Genomic DNA, 15,051 nt, shown 5'->3' with positions numbered 1-15,051 from the left:
CAAAGTGAACCCATGTTGTTTTCTTGTTGTTTTATCATCTTTTTCAGGCAAAAGATTATAAAAGGCTTGTGGGTTTTGCCTGTCAGGCTTCGAGGGAGTTGTAGCCACTAGATGGCGATATGCCATACTGTGCATTACTATTACAGTATCTGAACTGTAGGAATTTCCGGTTTCAACAAAACAGCGATCAAACATTGCTGGCTAGCATGGCGGAGGCCCACACTCAGTAGCTTGGTGTTGAGACAAAGAAAAAGAGCTTACTGTAAACTAACTAATTACTTGATTGATAGATGTGTTCAGCCTTGGCTTTTGTGTAATTATATGAATACTGTATATAATGCACTGTACCATTTGATTGATGTTTCCAATCTCTGTGGCAGGTAAAGGCATTCGATTTTTACAGCACATTAAATGAAACATACGATCTTCCTAGTAAATAATAACAGTGCTAAATAGCAATGAATCTACAAAATCCATCATCCATCCATCCATTATCTAACTTGCATATTCCTGGTCAGGGTCGTAGGGGGTGCTGGAGCTTATCCCAGCATGCATTCAGTAAGAGGCAGAAATACACCCTGGACAGGTCCAATCCATTCCAGGGCCCACACACCATTCGCCCACACGCTCATACCTACAGTAGGGGCAATTAACATAACCCAGCATGTCTTCGAACTGTGGGAGGAAACCAGAGTACCCACACGGTCAATGGGAGAACATGCAAACTTCACACAGAAAAGCCCCTGCCGGGATTGGAGCCAAGGACCTTCTGATCTCCAAAATAATTTTAGCCTGAAACTATGCTATTGTAACCTTGTTCTGTGTCATGTAAATTAACTACAGTACGTTGCAGACTGACCTTTGTAATATTCTATTGGTCACATAATCAATTCCAACATATTTGGAAGCTAAGAGAGAATAGTGTGAGTTGGCACTATTGGCACAGGGGCGTTGTTGTTAGCATGTCCGTCCTGACTCCACTGGCTTGTGGTGCAGTCCCCAGGTGAACCATTCCAAGGCTGCTAAACTCTGCACCTCTGCTAGGTGCTTAGCATTTAGTGGTGCTTTGGGGGGTATTTTGGGAATCATGGGCCTGTAATATCACACAAGCTGAACCATCATGAATGAGAAAAAGTGTTAAGTTAGTTGGGCTTATGTCTGAGTGGTGAGTGACCCTGCAAAATGCAGGTCTCCTTTATCACTCATTCCTATGTGCAAATTCCACCTTGTTCTGTACATGGTAACTTTTAAACATTTAGTCTGTGCTATACCAAGGACGATGGATTTACAAGAATGCAACCACTAGGGGTGTCTCTGAACCTGAATACTGTATTCAGAAATGTACCGGAAATGTTTTCTTTCCTCACAATAACCAATAGCATTCAAAGGACGTTTAAAAAATGAGATTAGCAGAGAATGTGATCATTTAAAGGAAAATGCAATGACTGTTTTGTTGTGCACAATAATTTCTTGCCCGTGTTTCTTTCTGGGCCCCCCGGGTCAGCGTCTCACCATGTATTCAATGCATCAGATGCATATTTCAGACTGTGTGTACAGTAGGTACGTTTACCAGGTGGCTAAATGATTGTCTCCGTCAAAGGGTGAATGGTCCACTATAGATACTGAAGGAAATTATAATGGTCTGCTTGCAAGACGGCTAATTTGTCATTTTTTTATATGATACATTTATAAAGCACAACCTCAAAACATATATAAATTAATTAATAAAATAAAAATACAAATGGACCATCGCCACCCTCCCGAGAAAATATAAAATACTGGAATGCTAATTTGGTCTGTAGACTGTAATGGAAGACAAATGATTATTTCTGATGTTTGTCGATGAGGAAAGACAAATAATCTAATAATAATACATTTTTCTCATTATTTGTGTTTAATAGATGAAATCAATAACTTTCCCCATTAATTTCAGGTACAATGTCCAAAGAAACTTACCCCCCACACATATTACATTGTATATCTGGCCATCTGTCATGCCAGAACAACATACAATGCTACAGAATGGAAATAATAGGATATTCCATGTTATAATTTATGGTCTTTTGAATCAATAGTTTCGTCATGCATGGAATATTGTCCCTAATGATGTGATTTGTTATACTGGACCATTAAAAACTCAATTATGTTCTTGAGTTCAGGTCTCAGAAGCGTTTTTTCTTGTCCTTTTTCTGTCATGCTCCAGGGCACTGTTTTGAAATACAGCAAAGGCAGTCGAACACAATTATTTTTTTTCTTGTGCTGCTCAGACATAGTTATCTCTAATCATAGTTTTTTTTGTATTAGAGAAAGAGTAATTCTTTCCCTCTTATAGTTCCATCTTTGCTCATAAGTGATAGGGGCTCAGAGCCTTCAAAGACATTTTTCCTTTAATGTTTACAAGACTGAACTTCCTTATTTTTTCCAAAATAGAAGCTTGATAGGGGTGCTATTTCACAATGAACTTGTGTGATAAATGGAAGGAGAAATTGTTATCTTTTGTACACTCTCAGAAAAAAGGTATGAGAAAGTGCCAAAGAGGTACAAACGCTTGTCCCTGGGGTGGTACCCTATAGATACATAAAACTTTGCCCCTAGCCAGCAATATAGCATTATTTTATATCTTTTTTTGCATGTAGAGGGTGTTTAATTAATATCCAAATAGATGGGTATTATGGGTGTTTGATAACCTTTTTCATTACATAAATGAAATAATAATTTTTAAAATGTGTTTTGTGTTTAATCAGATTCCCTTTGTCTAATATTCCATTTTGTCTATCAGAAACCATTCAATGTGACATATATGCAATAATAGAGGAAATCAGGAAAGGGGCAAATACTTTTTTGTGGCACTGTATGAATTGCATGTGTAATTACAAATATAAGATTAGTTCTATGAACACGTTGATAAATGAGTGCACAGCTGCTGTGTTGTGGATCCAAAGTTTGCAGGATCCAAATGTGTGCAGGCATGTTACTGCATTATCCCAGTCATACAGAAAGAATCTTGAGAATATATGTGAAATAATTAACACTATGGCGTGTATTCAAGCAAAAAATGTCTTTTGTGAGCTTTGACTTGCACGTACTGTGCATGCGAGCATGACATGCTTTTTCTGTCAAACTCAGTTTTGGGAGCTCACTTTAGTGATTTCTTCACCAAATTGCTTTTAATTGTAGGGCATAATTAAGGACAAATTTTGATTGAATCACAGCCTAATTGTTAGCCTAATTTCCAGTACATTAAGTTCACGTTTAACTTCAATCCACACATGTCCTAAACACCCGTAAGTCAGTGAAGAAGTTATCCAGAACCCTTAACAGAATTTTGGGTCTCCCATGGTAACCCCAGGTATCAACAGCTGGCCCAAAGCATCCATTTTCCCTGGTAGACATTAAGGCTCAAAGTGACAGAGGCAGCATCTGAACAGCAGATCTGTTGTTTCTTCTGTCCTCTCAGTATTCAGCTCCCCTGAGAGCCACAGAACACAGTGTAGTGGCAGGAATGAACACAGCCGCCAGCCCCCCTCCCACTGCCGTTTTTATACATTTCATTTGCTTTCCCCTGAGAAGGGTATCGACTCAAGATGACTGCAAAAAGACACAAGACTCGCCCCCTGCTTCCCGCAAGGGTCGGCCCAGTCCGACCGCTTTTTCCTCTCATAAACCACGAAAATGAACATCAATTACTTTATTTGTTTATTTTATTTGTTTTTTATTATCCCTGAATATTCCAGACACACTTACTCCTGCGGTCCTACAGTACAGTACTGTACTCAGTGCTAAGGCTCCACTGAACCCGTAATTCACAGTGAAAGGAGGAAAGGAAAAACACTTAAGGCATAATTGGTCACATTTGCTTCTCTCCAGCTAACAACACACTATAGCAATTCCTCTGCATGACAAAGCTTCATTGGCAGTGTTACACAACAAATGCATCATGTTAGCCAGGTAATTGATATAATTGAAGGGGAATCTTGGACAGATGGAAATAAGGGACTTAGTTCTGTAGGGGAACCCACATCCCTCCCATCTGCATGCCCTGCTGCTACATGGATGCTTTTTTACGGAAGCTGCAGCGATTAAATGGATGTAGAAATCTTACACTTTTACAGGATAATACAGGATTACGCAAAACACGAATCATCAAGTGAGATGTTCAGGGAGGTCTGACCTCACCAGCCCTGTGCTATAGCTGTACCACATTTTGCCATTATCTGTAAATAAAGAGTCCACTATGTGCCTTGTTATTGCCTCCTTGAAGCATATATGTAGTTCATGACCAATAAAACTTTTCAGAACACAAGTTTTGAGTTTTATTTTGTATTTTAAATAAGAATATCCCTCACTGCTCCAAGAGGAGGGTAATTATCAAGCTTCCGCTACGAGCACAAGATCAAAGCATTTCTGCAGTGAATGCAGTCTCACATTTTTCTTCCAACCAGAGGTGCGTTTGCTTCTAATGACCGATGGAAGTTATCCTGGAAGGACTACGGGAATTATGGGCATCCGCCAGTGTTACCCTTGAAACTCTGGCCTCCTTCCAGGTCCCTGCTCATCTTCAAAAGCTTTTCACACTGGCAGAGAATGAAGACGGCGAGCCATCGATCAGACAGTAATGGGGACCGAACCGTAGCGCTTAGCTTCTGATTGCAAGTGTCTGTATTCCAGCTGCAGCGACCGCGCATAAGTCTGGAGCGTCACTGTCGTTGTAAGCGTGAGGTCAGCTGGTTTCCATGGGCTCGGCACAGAGACGTGTGTCTGGATGATGCCTGGAAGTCATTTTCTAATCTTGTCCAGTGCAAATAAATGACAGTGGTAATGGCGAAATGATTCACTCAGGGCGACTGTACAGTGTAATATGTCTGCAGAGGGGAAACTGTTATATCAGCTGTTATATCACAGATGTAGGCTCTGAGGGTTTGTATATATATTGCACATTAGTTGTGTGTGTGGGGGAGGTAAGGGGGGGGGGGAGGCATAGAGCTGGACCTGGCAGTGCAGAGATAGTAACAGTGAATGCACATGCCATTCTCACTGCACTGCTGTGACACCCCTCCAATGGGACAACATCGCAACAAAATTTTACATTAGGTTTCAGGACAATATCACAACAAAGATTTATATGGGCGCATCACATGACTGTTGGACTGCATTTAGTGCCAGTGCAGTTTAGGAGATAGCCTGTGTTAATAATTTGTACATCTGCTTATTAACTGAAGTGGCATCGGCTCTGAACTATAAAGACTATGGTCTGGATCCTTTAACAGGACTGCATCCATGCTTTATTCTGCCTAACATCTCACTGTTTTAAAAGTGTATGGTGAGACAGGCATACAGAAGATGCATTTCTGTATACTCACATTGTGGCTAATACAAACCAGAGAAGCCCATTATTTTCTTTTAAAGAAAACTCCAGCCATAAATCATTTTTTATTATGTTGGTACTCACCTCAATAATGATTTTTATGTCATTTCTAAAATTTCATTTCTAATGTGTCACATACTTTAGCTTATAACAAAGAAAATGTTCAGAACCCAATTTGATGTCACCCAGGACATTTCTGTAAATCCATAGAAAATGAATTCAGAAAGTGGGGGCTGTAGTTCTTGTGAAACTAAAACATGACTCAAAACATTTGGTTTTGTATGAAATATAGTGAGCATGATTTCAGAAATATATACAGAGAAATATATGTATTACCTTTGAACACTATTCTGCACTTCAAACCTCAATTGTTTTAAATGATAAGAATTAGAGGAGGTATATCCCAGTGACTTCATTACTTCAAATAGACCTTTACCGATGGTTTTGACTAATGAAATACTGGTCCTCGGATTAGGTTAAGACAGAGCATACCACGATATGATTTTGGGTGTTTTGCCCTTTAACAGAATTAATAACAACAAAAAACAAAAACATTTCATATCTTCCAAAAATGGTATATTTACGTAGTAGTCCCGACATTCCAGAGGAAAGAAATATGCATGATGGGGAGGATTCATAGCAAGATAGAGAAAGAATGTTTAATAATGATAAAGAATAATGTTATAGGTATGAAACAACATCCTAAACAGTCAGAGTTGTCTTATGACAACAAAGCTAAACCTTTTCCCACTGACTGAAGCATAAAGTATCTGTACGTAAACTGAAAAGAAATGAAAGAGATGCGCTGCGTGAGCGCATGCAATTGTGCTGTCAGCTTTCCGCACTCGTGTGTTTCCATAGCGCTGAAAAGGCCTGCTGCCAGTTTTAAAGGGGTTGCTATGAATGCGAATGGAACCCTCACAGCACCACAGTCTTCTTTTCTGTGAGCCATTACGGCAAATATTTTCAAGTCATGCGGCTTTTGTTCTTCTCATCTTCTTGCTTGTGCTTTCTAATGACAAGGTCATTGCTTCGCCTCGCTGGTAATGGGCTTTGTATTTTATTTTCCATCCCTGTTGCTCTGGTTCTTTTTTTCAGCGATATCTGACAGTGGAGACTGATGCAGATGCTTGCTTTCCTCAAGCATCATGACCCTCACGCCCTCTCGGAATCAAACAATTCTATCAGACCTTGACTTATTGAGTCGATATTATCACCATGCATCCCCACCAATATGCACTCAAACACACATGCATAGCTTCTCCTGTTCTCTTCCTCATCTCTCTCCCTCTCTCTCCCCCCCCTCTCTCTCTCTCTTTCACACATACACACGTACTCATAAACAGACACACAGACATCCACACGCCATGTATACAGGCACATACACACATGCTCATGCTCACAAACACATGCACTAACATCCTGGTGCAATTCTGGCAAATGGCCTTTCTTATATATTATATTCTTATATTTATTATATCTTATATACTCTTCATTTAAATTTTAAGAGGATACATGAATCCTGTTGTTTTAGAGGCTCTGCATTCTGCAGATTTGGGGAATTGTAGCATAAATATTAATGATTAGAGCATAAAAGAAGAAACAGAGGGGAGAAGATTATTTTGTTATTAATAAGTACATTTTGTCATTAGTAATAAAGTATTAGTAAGCATGAGGAAAATAACAGTTTTTGTAGTTACTGTCCTTGTAAACCACAAAAAATGACTTGGGTCTTAGAGAAAATGCAGCAAAGTCAGAGGTCTTGGAAAGTTGAGCAATATGGAAAGAAGACAACACAAACAGTGATATATGCGATACTTTATTTCATAATTATCTGTAACTGTAATAACCTTGTACAGCACAATGGTGATCTGTACATTTGAATGAATGTGATGGCTATTTCTGCTAGCATTTCTTGCACTTAATTCTTTAATAAACCCAAATTATTCTCAATGTTTCTTCAATCAGAATAGAACAGTTCAATTACAAACTGCTCTTGTTTTCACAAGTGGGGACACAAATAGCATATTTATGGCCTTAAAAAAGACATAAAAATGCAATTGTTGTCTGGCATAATCATCAAACTAGATCCTCATGTGATTTTTGAACTGAGCGGCAATGAACCGCCTACTGATTAATCTGTCACTGTACCATCACTGAATCGTCCCACTTAGCGATTCTTACCCTCGGTGTGAGAATCTCTTATCCGGGTTTATCTGAAGGAATCAATTCATATTTAGTTGGAATTTTTATTCACCATATACATATTTCATGACTGAACGTCAGGCTCCTCCATGCCTAAATACATCTGACACTTCACAGTGCATCATATTACAGGCTTTAGAATGAGAAAGGCAACGCTATGATCCAAAAAAGAAGAGAGATGTAGCGGTTAAGTCTTTTCACTGTCCTTCTTTTTATTGTAAATGAATGTAATTAAGCAAGTTCATTTGAATATGTAAATAGGTATGTACATATGTTTATAGGTAGACCTGTGCGTATATATAAGTGTATGGACTACTTGGTAACTGTAAACAACAACTGTAAAACTGGACTAGACCCTTACTGGTTCTATGAATTTGTTGAGTTGCAGAATCTGAAATAAACTCAATAATTCTGGTAACTAAAACCCCCTTTCCTAAGCCCTCCCCCCCTTCACCTTTATCCTTTGTGTATTTTTTACTTCATGTTTGCCCTTTGTCTATTTTCTTTCTGTCTCTCCTGCACTGTATCTCAAGAGTTAAATGTGAATTTTTAAATAGGTTCTAAGAATTAGAATGAAAAACAGTATATGTTGCTGAAAAATAACACCAACCCATTTTTTTTCATGAATGCACACACACTCTGACTTTGTTTAATGTGGTTGACCCCTTTATTATTTGTGTGTCACTGTAATTTATATAGACAAAGAGGAAAGCTGACACATTAGTAAGTGGTACTCGATGACTGGTCAAATAAAAACAATTTATTATGTGACGGCAAAGGACATAATGTCATTATATAGAACAAAAGCTATTTATGTAGCTAAAAAATACCTTTTTAGTGTTATATCCGAAGGTACAGGTTTCAGGGAAAATGGTAGCCATTTTGTTCCATCCAACCAAGTTGTTTCAACAGGTCACTACTGTGCTGTTCTTGACAGGGGCCAACTGAAAAGACGGCTATCATAAAGCTTATACTCCATTTTATAAATGAACATTTTCTTACTACGAAGATTGTTTTTATAAATGTGGTCATGGTAGGAGTTCTTTGTGGGGCATCAGTGGACTGCAGGCATTAGCCAAAGTGAGCATTTATCTGTTTCTCGTTGGATCGCTGTAGGGGATTTCATATTTGTATTTTGAGTAACAGCCGTGACGATGGCCTTGGCCATGACTGTTAGGGTCCTGCGCCTGCACACTCCGGACACTTTCACAGCTTGTAGATTACAGTGCTTTTGCAGTTTTGTCAACAGACGAGGGTTATTTTTACAAGAAAAAGAAAAAATAAAGAAAGAAAGAGAAACAGCTACATAGAAAAGGACCAGCGATGTGACCAGGGCTCATTGCTCTTGCTTCTGTAGAGCTGTTAAGTGTGATCATCATGTTTGAGCGGGAAGTGTGTGAGGATTTCTTTCCTATGACACAATTCCCCGGCCCCGCCAGCGCCCAGATCAACGGGCGAGTGTTTCATATCACTGTGATGAAGTCCTCACCACAGGGGCATGAAGCTTCCAATCGGAAGGAAAGCTATTTTTACTGTGAACCTTTTGAAGAGAGGAAACTGGCTGTGGAGGCCTACTGAAGCAGCCTTGGTAATGGGGGTGGGGGCAGCGAGGGTCTGGAGGGGGCAGAAATCAGAATGGGGAGGGGGGGGCAGAGATTAGGAAACGGGGAGCGGAGCACAATGAGTCTCGTGAAAGGGGACATGGCTGCCGACTGAATTCTTCACATTCTGCACGTTTCTCCTGCTGGCTATCTGTCACGCGCTGCTTCAGAGAAAACAACCCAAACGCCTTCATCACAAACACTGTGTGACGTGCAAGCAGCGTGACCACTGCCTGCTTGCGGACGATCCTGATACTGGAATTGATCTCAGATGAAAGAGATCTGTTTGTTAAAGGGGCTGATGAAGGAGCTTGCCTGATGATTCTGACCCTGCAAGCCTGACTCGTGTGCTCTGTGAGGTATCTGTGCTGTTATGTTGCCACATTTAATTTCCGTGTTAATGTTTGACGGTAGTTTTCATTTGTTTAGGGTCTCATTGCTCAGTCTTGTCCCCTGCTAGATCAAGCAGTGGGCTGGACTCCAGCTTAATTGCGCGTTCTTTCACAAATACTAACATTTTTTACTTGCATATTTTGTGCTACTTTTTATTTTACACACACATAGCATACATACATGTGTGTGTACAGAACATGCACACTCGTGCACATGCACATGTATGCATACACAAACAGTACACACACGCATGTGTATACATACATGCGTGCGTACAGTACATCCACACTAGTGCACATGCACATGTATGCATACACAAACAGTACACACACGCATGCGCATACATACATGTGTGCGTACATTACATGCACACTAGTGCACATGCACATGTATGCATACACAAACAGTACACACACGCATGCGCATACATACATGTGTGCGTACAGTACATGCACACTAGTGCACATGCACATGTATGCATACACAAACAGTACACACATGCATGTGTATACATACATGCGTGCGTACAGTACATCCACACTAGTGCACATGCACATGTATGCATACACAAACAGTACACACACGCATGCGCATACATACATGTGTGCGTACATTACATGCACACTAGTGCACATGCACATGTATGCATACACAAACAGTACACACACGCATGCGCATACATACATGTGTGCGTACAGTACATGCACACTAGTGCACATGCACATGTATGCATACACAAACAGTACACACATGCACAGTATATCCTCAGAGACACATTTTTATAAGCCCTCAAAAGCACATACACTACCCATGGACATAAAGATCCATACCCCAATAGAGATTACAATAATTTCATACTGAAAAGCATCGGCAACGCATATAGCTAGCTCCTGAATACTTCTACAAGCAATGATCAATAACCTGCTGTTCACATGTGAGTGTCTCCTACTGAACCCACTCCAACAGAAGCAGTTGGAAAATAAATTATAATACGGCTCAGTAGATCATCTTCTGATTACCCGACAGTAAATGCCATCTGGTAAACATCATGAACTCAGAGATTAGCTCAAAGAAGGGAAAAAAGAAAATGAAAGGGAAGTTGTCCTCTTGACATCCAGGCGTGAAATGAGAGGCATGAAACTCAGCGTAGACGAGATTGACAATAAAGGCCCGCGCGCCGCTAATGATGGAGAGCGCGCTTTCTGTTGTCAGCGTTGCGTAAGATTGCGGTAAACAAAACCCATTGTTAAATTAGCCGCATTGTGAGCGAACGATGATCACCATGTGTCAGAGGAGGCATGCCTTGCAGAAAGGTAATTATTCACTAATGTATGCAGCGCTGAACAACATTAGCTTCAAGATCTGGCTGAGATGAGCACTGCACATGCCATAATAGTTTGATTACCGTACTTGAACTAGAAGATTGCTGGTTAAATTCCAGTTTGGGTCACTGCTACCGTACGAGGTAATTAACTTGAATCACCGCGGTAAATAAGCCGAATAAAACTTTGAAATATGTGAAAATCCACAAAACTACATGGATTGCCCTGGGAAAAGTAATCTTCTCAGCAAACAACTATTAAGCATGATAAGGCTTTTTTCTCAGAGGATAGGCCCCGTGTGTGCATCACACAGTATGCTTCAAAGACAGAGTGGTGGAGGATTTGCCTTGCTGCTGGGGGGGTGAGGGGGCGAGGGGGGCATCTCCAAACAGCTGAAAGGAAAACAGTTTGTCTGCGGTTTCGCTGAAGGGGCCGAAGCGGCCGGACGGCATCGGGCCCGTGGCACGCCTCCGCTCGCCATACTGTGAATGTAATTAAATCTGAGAGTCGCCAGCATTCACTGGCAAAGACCGCAGCCCCACATTGATCCCGAAACCGCCTTCCATCTGTCTAATTGGATTTTCATCCCAGGGCTGGGCAGAGTAAACTAGAGCTGGAGCCGGGTAAGGGACGGGGGGGGCGGGGGGGCTGGGGGGGACAGAGGGAACAGGGGGTACGAAGAAGCCAAAGCTCAATCAGGGGCACTGGGCTGCGTTTAAGAGGAAACTAAGAAAGAAACACCTGTCGAACGGTTCATTCACCACAAAAATTTCCAGTACACGTTCAGTCTTCCCTACAAACGACTGTTGATGGAACTTGTGGGACAGAAGTCAACCGAGAGCCTAACTGAGCACACGTTTCACATTTAACTTTTTTTGAAATTAAAATTTTACACTTTCTGGTAAAGACGCTTTTGATACTTGTGCTGGCTTCACTTCATGACTGGTATTTTCAACAGCTGACTAAATGCACGTGTTTTTCTTTTTAACATAACTGGATTAGTCCAATTTGTGATTAATTCAAGAATAAGCCTGTGGAAGGTCACATTTCAGGATGACACAATATATATGTGATTTTCTACAGAAGCAGTGAGCTTTTTGTTGGCTATTATTGATTGCAAATGACATTGAATAGCTAGTGAGTGCCCAGTTGAACCCCCTTACCGGATATTATATACATTGTAATTATGTATGTACTGTGTGAGCTGTCATAGAGACAAAAGAACCCCATCAGTCAATAAATCACTCAGAATTACAGTACAGAGCTTGATTAGCATCCTTGTAGGGACTAGGCCCAAGATGAAGGCGGCTGCATCTCTAATTCAGCCCAATATTCTATCAGGTAATAATGGAATTTTTCTGTGATGGAATAGTATACAGTACAACATATTTCATTGCAATTGTGTGATAAACATATTTTAAAAAATAAAATAAAATAATGTTAAGGGTTTTTGATGGATATGTATAATAGTAGCATCACATTGTCAAACATTACCAAAGTCAATAGAAACTAAACTCATTAGCTGGTAAAAGATGTCATAACAACTTATGTTTTCATATGAAATATTATATTTACTCTTGACATGTGTCTGAATAACATTTTCCATGAAAAAAGCTCACCAGCTGTTCTTCCAAGTTTAATAAATGGTGCATGAATGCAAATTAGCTTGGATATTATTGGGGACTGCACACTGTTTGATGGTGAACTTTGCATTGGCAGAGTGCAGGCAGACAGGACGGTCTGAGAGAGAGAAAATACTGCCAAACTGCTATACTGCAGCATGCTGGGACTTTTGGGAGGACATTTCTTGAGAGACAAAAGTCAAACAAAGATACACACACACACACACACACACTCACAACACATACACACATGCACACACACACATGCATTTGTACCTACAAGCACAATACTGTTCTCATTGTTTCACATTTTAGACGTTACAGGTAAAGCGTTTGTACTACACTGTAGAAATTACTGACAACCAAGGTCACCAAATGTCTTTGTCCTTCCTTCACAATACTGGTTTTGTTACAGAAGCGCATACCCAAAAGCAATAATACAGAATGGAGACAGTATACTGTCTAGTTCCTTCAGGACCATAATAAAAATCGAGGTCTATTGTGTCCACTTTCTTGCTGTTGCAGTTCACATTTTATCGACAGGCCAGACCAAGTCAAAAGCAGAATGCTGATATTTTAGCACACTGCAGAGATGCACGGCCAGCTAGTGCACAGTGCTACCTCAGCAATGGTGCTGTGAAGAAGACTTGATACTGTAATTACAGTGGTAATGGTATAATGGAACATGCAACATTGGGTGTGCGTAAAACAAGACAGAGACGGAGTGGGGGGAGTTTAAAAGGAAGTGGTTTAAATAAGGGGTGGGAGGGGACTGTAGAATGAGACTGGAGACAGTGGCAGCTGTGATCAGTGCTTGCTGCTGTACAGTACATCACTCAGTCAGGCAGCCAGGCAGTGGTAGATCTTGGGTGGCACAGTGAGTGGTTCAGATCCCCCGCTGTGACCTTGATCAAACATGGCTTGCGCTTTGTGGAGGATGTGTGTGTGTGTGTGTGTGAGTGTGAGTGAGTGTGTGTGCGTGAGGGGGGTTTGGGAAGATTCCATTGTGCATAAATTTTTTTTTAATGGCACAAAATGTCTCTTTAAATTGTCATCAACCCCCCCCCCCCCATTTTTTTTTGATGTAGCTCTCACCAGTGCTAGCAGGAGCATCTTGTTTTTAGCATCCCAGCCACTATTGAAGTGAAACATCCCAGCACCCCCACCATCCCCCCAAACTGGTGATCTTGTGTGCTGCTCCCCGTCTGCGTAATTTCTCCCGATGACAAGGCTGACAAAGGGTCCTCCCCTACTGAGCTGCTCTACCGAGAGATAGAGAGAGGGAGAGAGAGAGAGAGAGAGAGAGAGAGAGAGAGAGAGAGAGAGAGAGAGAGAGAGAGAGAGAGAGAGAGAGAGAGAGAGAGAGAGAGAGAGAGAGAGAGAACGAGAGCAGAAAAAGAGAGAGAGAGAGAGAGAACGGGAGATTAATGCATTATATTTAACAACCTTCAAAAAGGGAAGACATAATAGAAACAGCCTTTCGACACAATAGAACAATAGAAAGGTTAGTGTTCTTTTCTCTTTTTTTTTTTTACTAAGAACAGATTGGATTTTGGCTCTGCGAGACTGCGCATGTTTCATGCAGTTTAACATCAAGAAACCAGACCTTGGCCAAATGGAAAGCAATTACACAGCAGACAATGGGGTTATCATATCCCACAATGACCAAATTCAAATGATACAGCTGAGGAGTGGGAGATAGGCAATAAGATTAATTGATGTGCCTGGGCATGAAGGTATGCATCGTGTATTCAACCTGTAATCCATTTGAGGAAATGTTGAAGCAATTAAAAACGATGAGATAAGAATCTGCTCACCTTGCTATGGAGCATGACTGCGTAAGACCACAGCTGTGCTGTTACTGTCCAGCCGATTCGGTTTACAGCAAGAGTCAGGCAACAATGATGGCAGCATATTGTAGCAATGGCAGCATCATGTAGCAATTAAGACAAATTCTGTAACTGTAAATTGTAATAGTGTAAATTACTATGAATAGAATCAAAAATTGCTCACTGACTCCAACATGTCATCTGTATTTTATTAATAAATTATTATCAGCAGGAATTACTGCACATTTTTGTGCATTTCATAGCATCATCTACCTGGGCACTTTTGTGCGATTATATATATAAAAGTCTCTGTTTATACCACTGTAAAACTGTGAAAACCTTAAGACTAAAGGAATATTTGTCTTGTTTTTTTTATTGCAAACATTACAGCGTTTACAATGCTTATGATGCATTTTTTCAAAAGTTTGAGGTCACACATGTAAAGACCACTAGGGGGCACTGTGTGACCTCAGTGCACATAGTGACTGGTACAAGAACATAAAGGAATGGGCTGCAATTGCGAGATTCCTTTTTTCTCTATTCTCTTTTTCTCTCTCTATGCAATTTCAATTTCAGTTTGCTTTATTGGCATGGCAAACATACATTCATACAGCTGAATAAAATACAGAATATATAACAAAAAGCATGGTACAATATCAAACAATAGAAGAATCAATCTCTTTCAGGACAATAACACAGGACAGCAAAAATCAC

This window comes from Anguilla anguilla, chromosome 4 (assembly GCF_013347855.1).
Source record: "Anguilla anguilla isolate fAngAng1 chromosome 4, fAngAng1.pri, whole genome shotgun sequence".
Taxonomy (NCBI): Eukaryota; Metazoa; Chordata; class Actinopteri; order Anguilliformes; family Anguillidae; genus Anguilla; species Anguilla anguilla.
The sequence above is the reverse complement of the archived record's forward strand: the minus strand, read 5'-3'. Positions refer to the sequence as shown.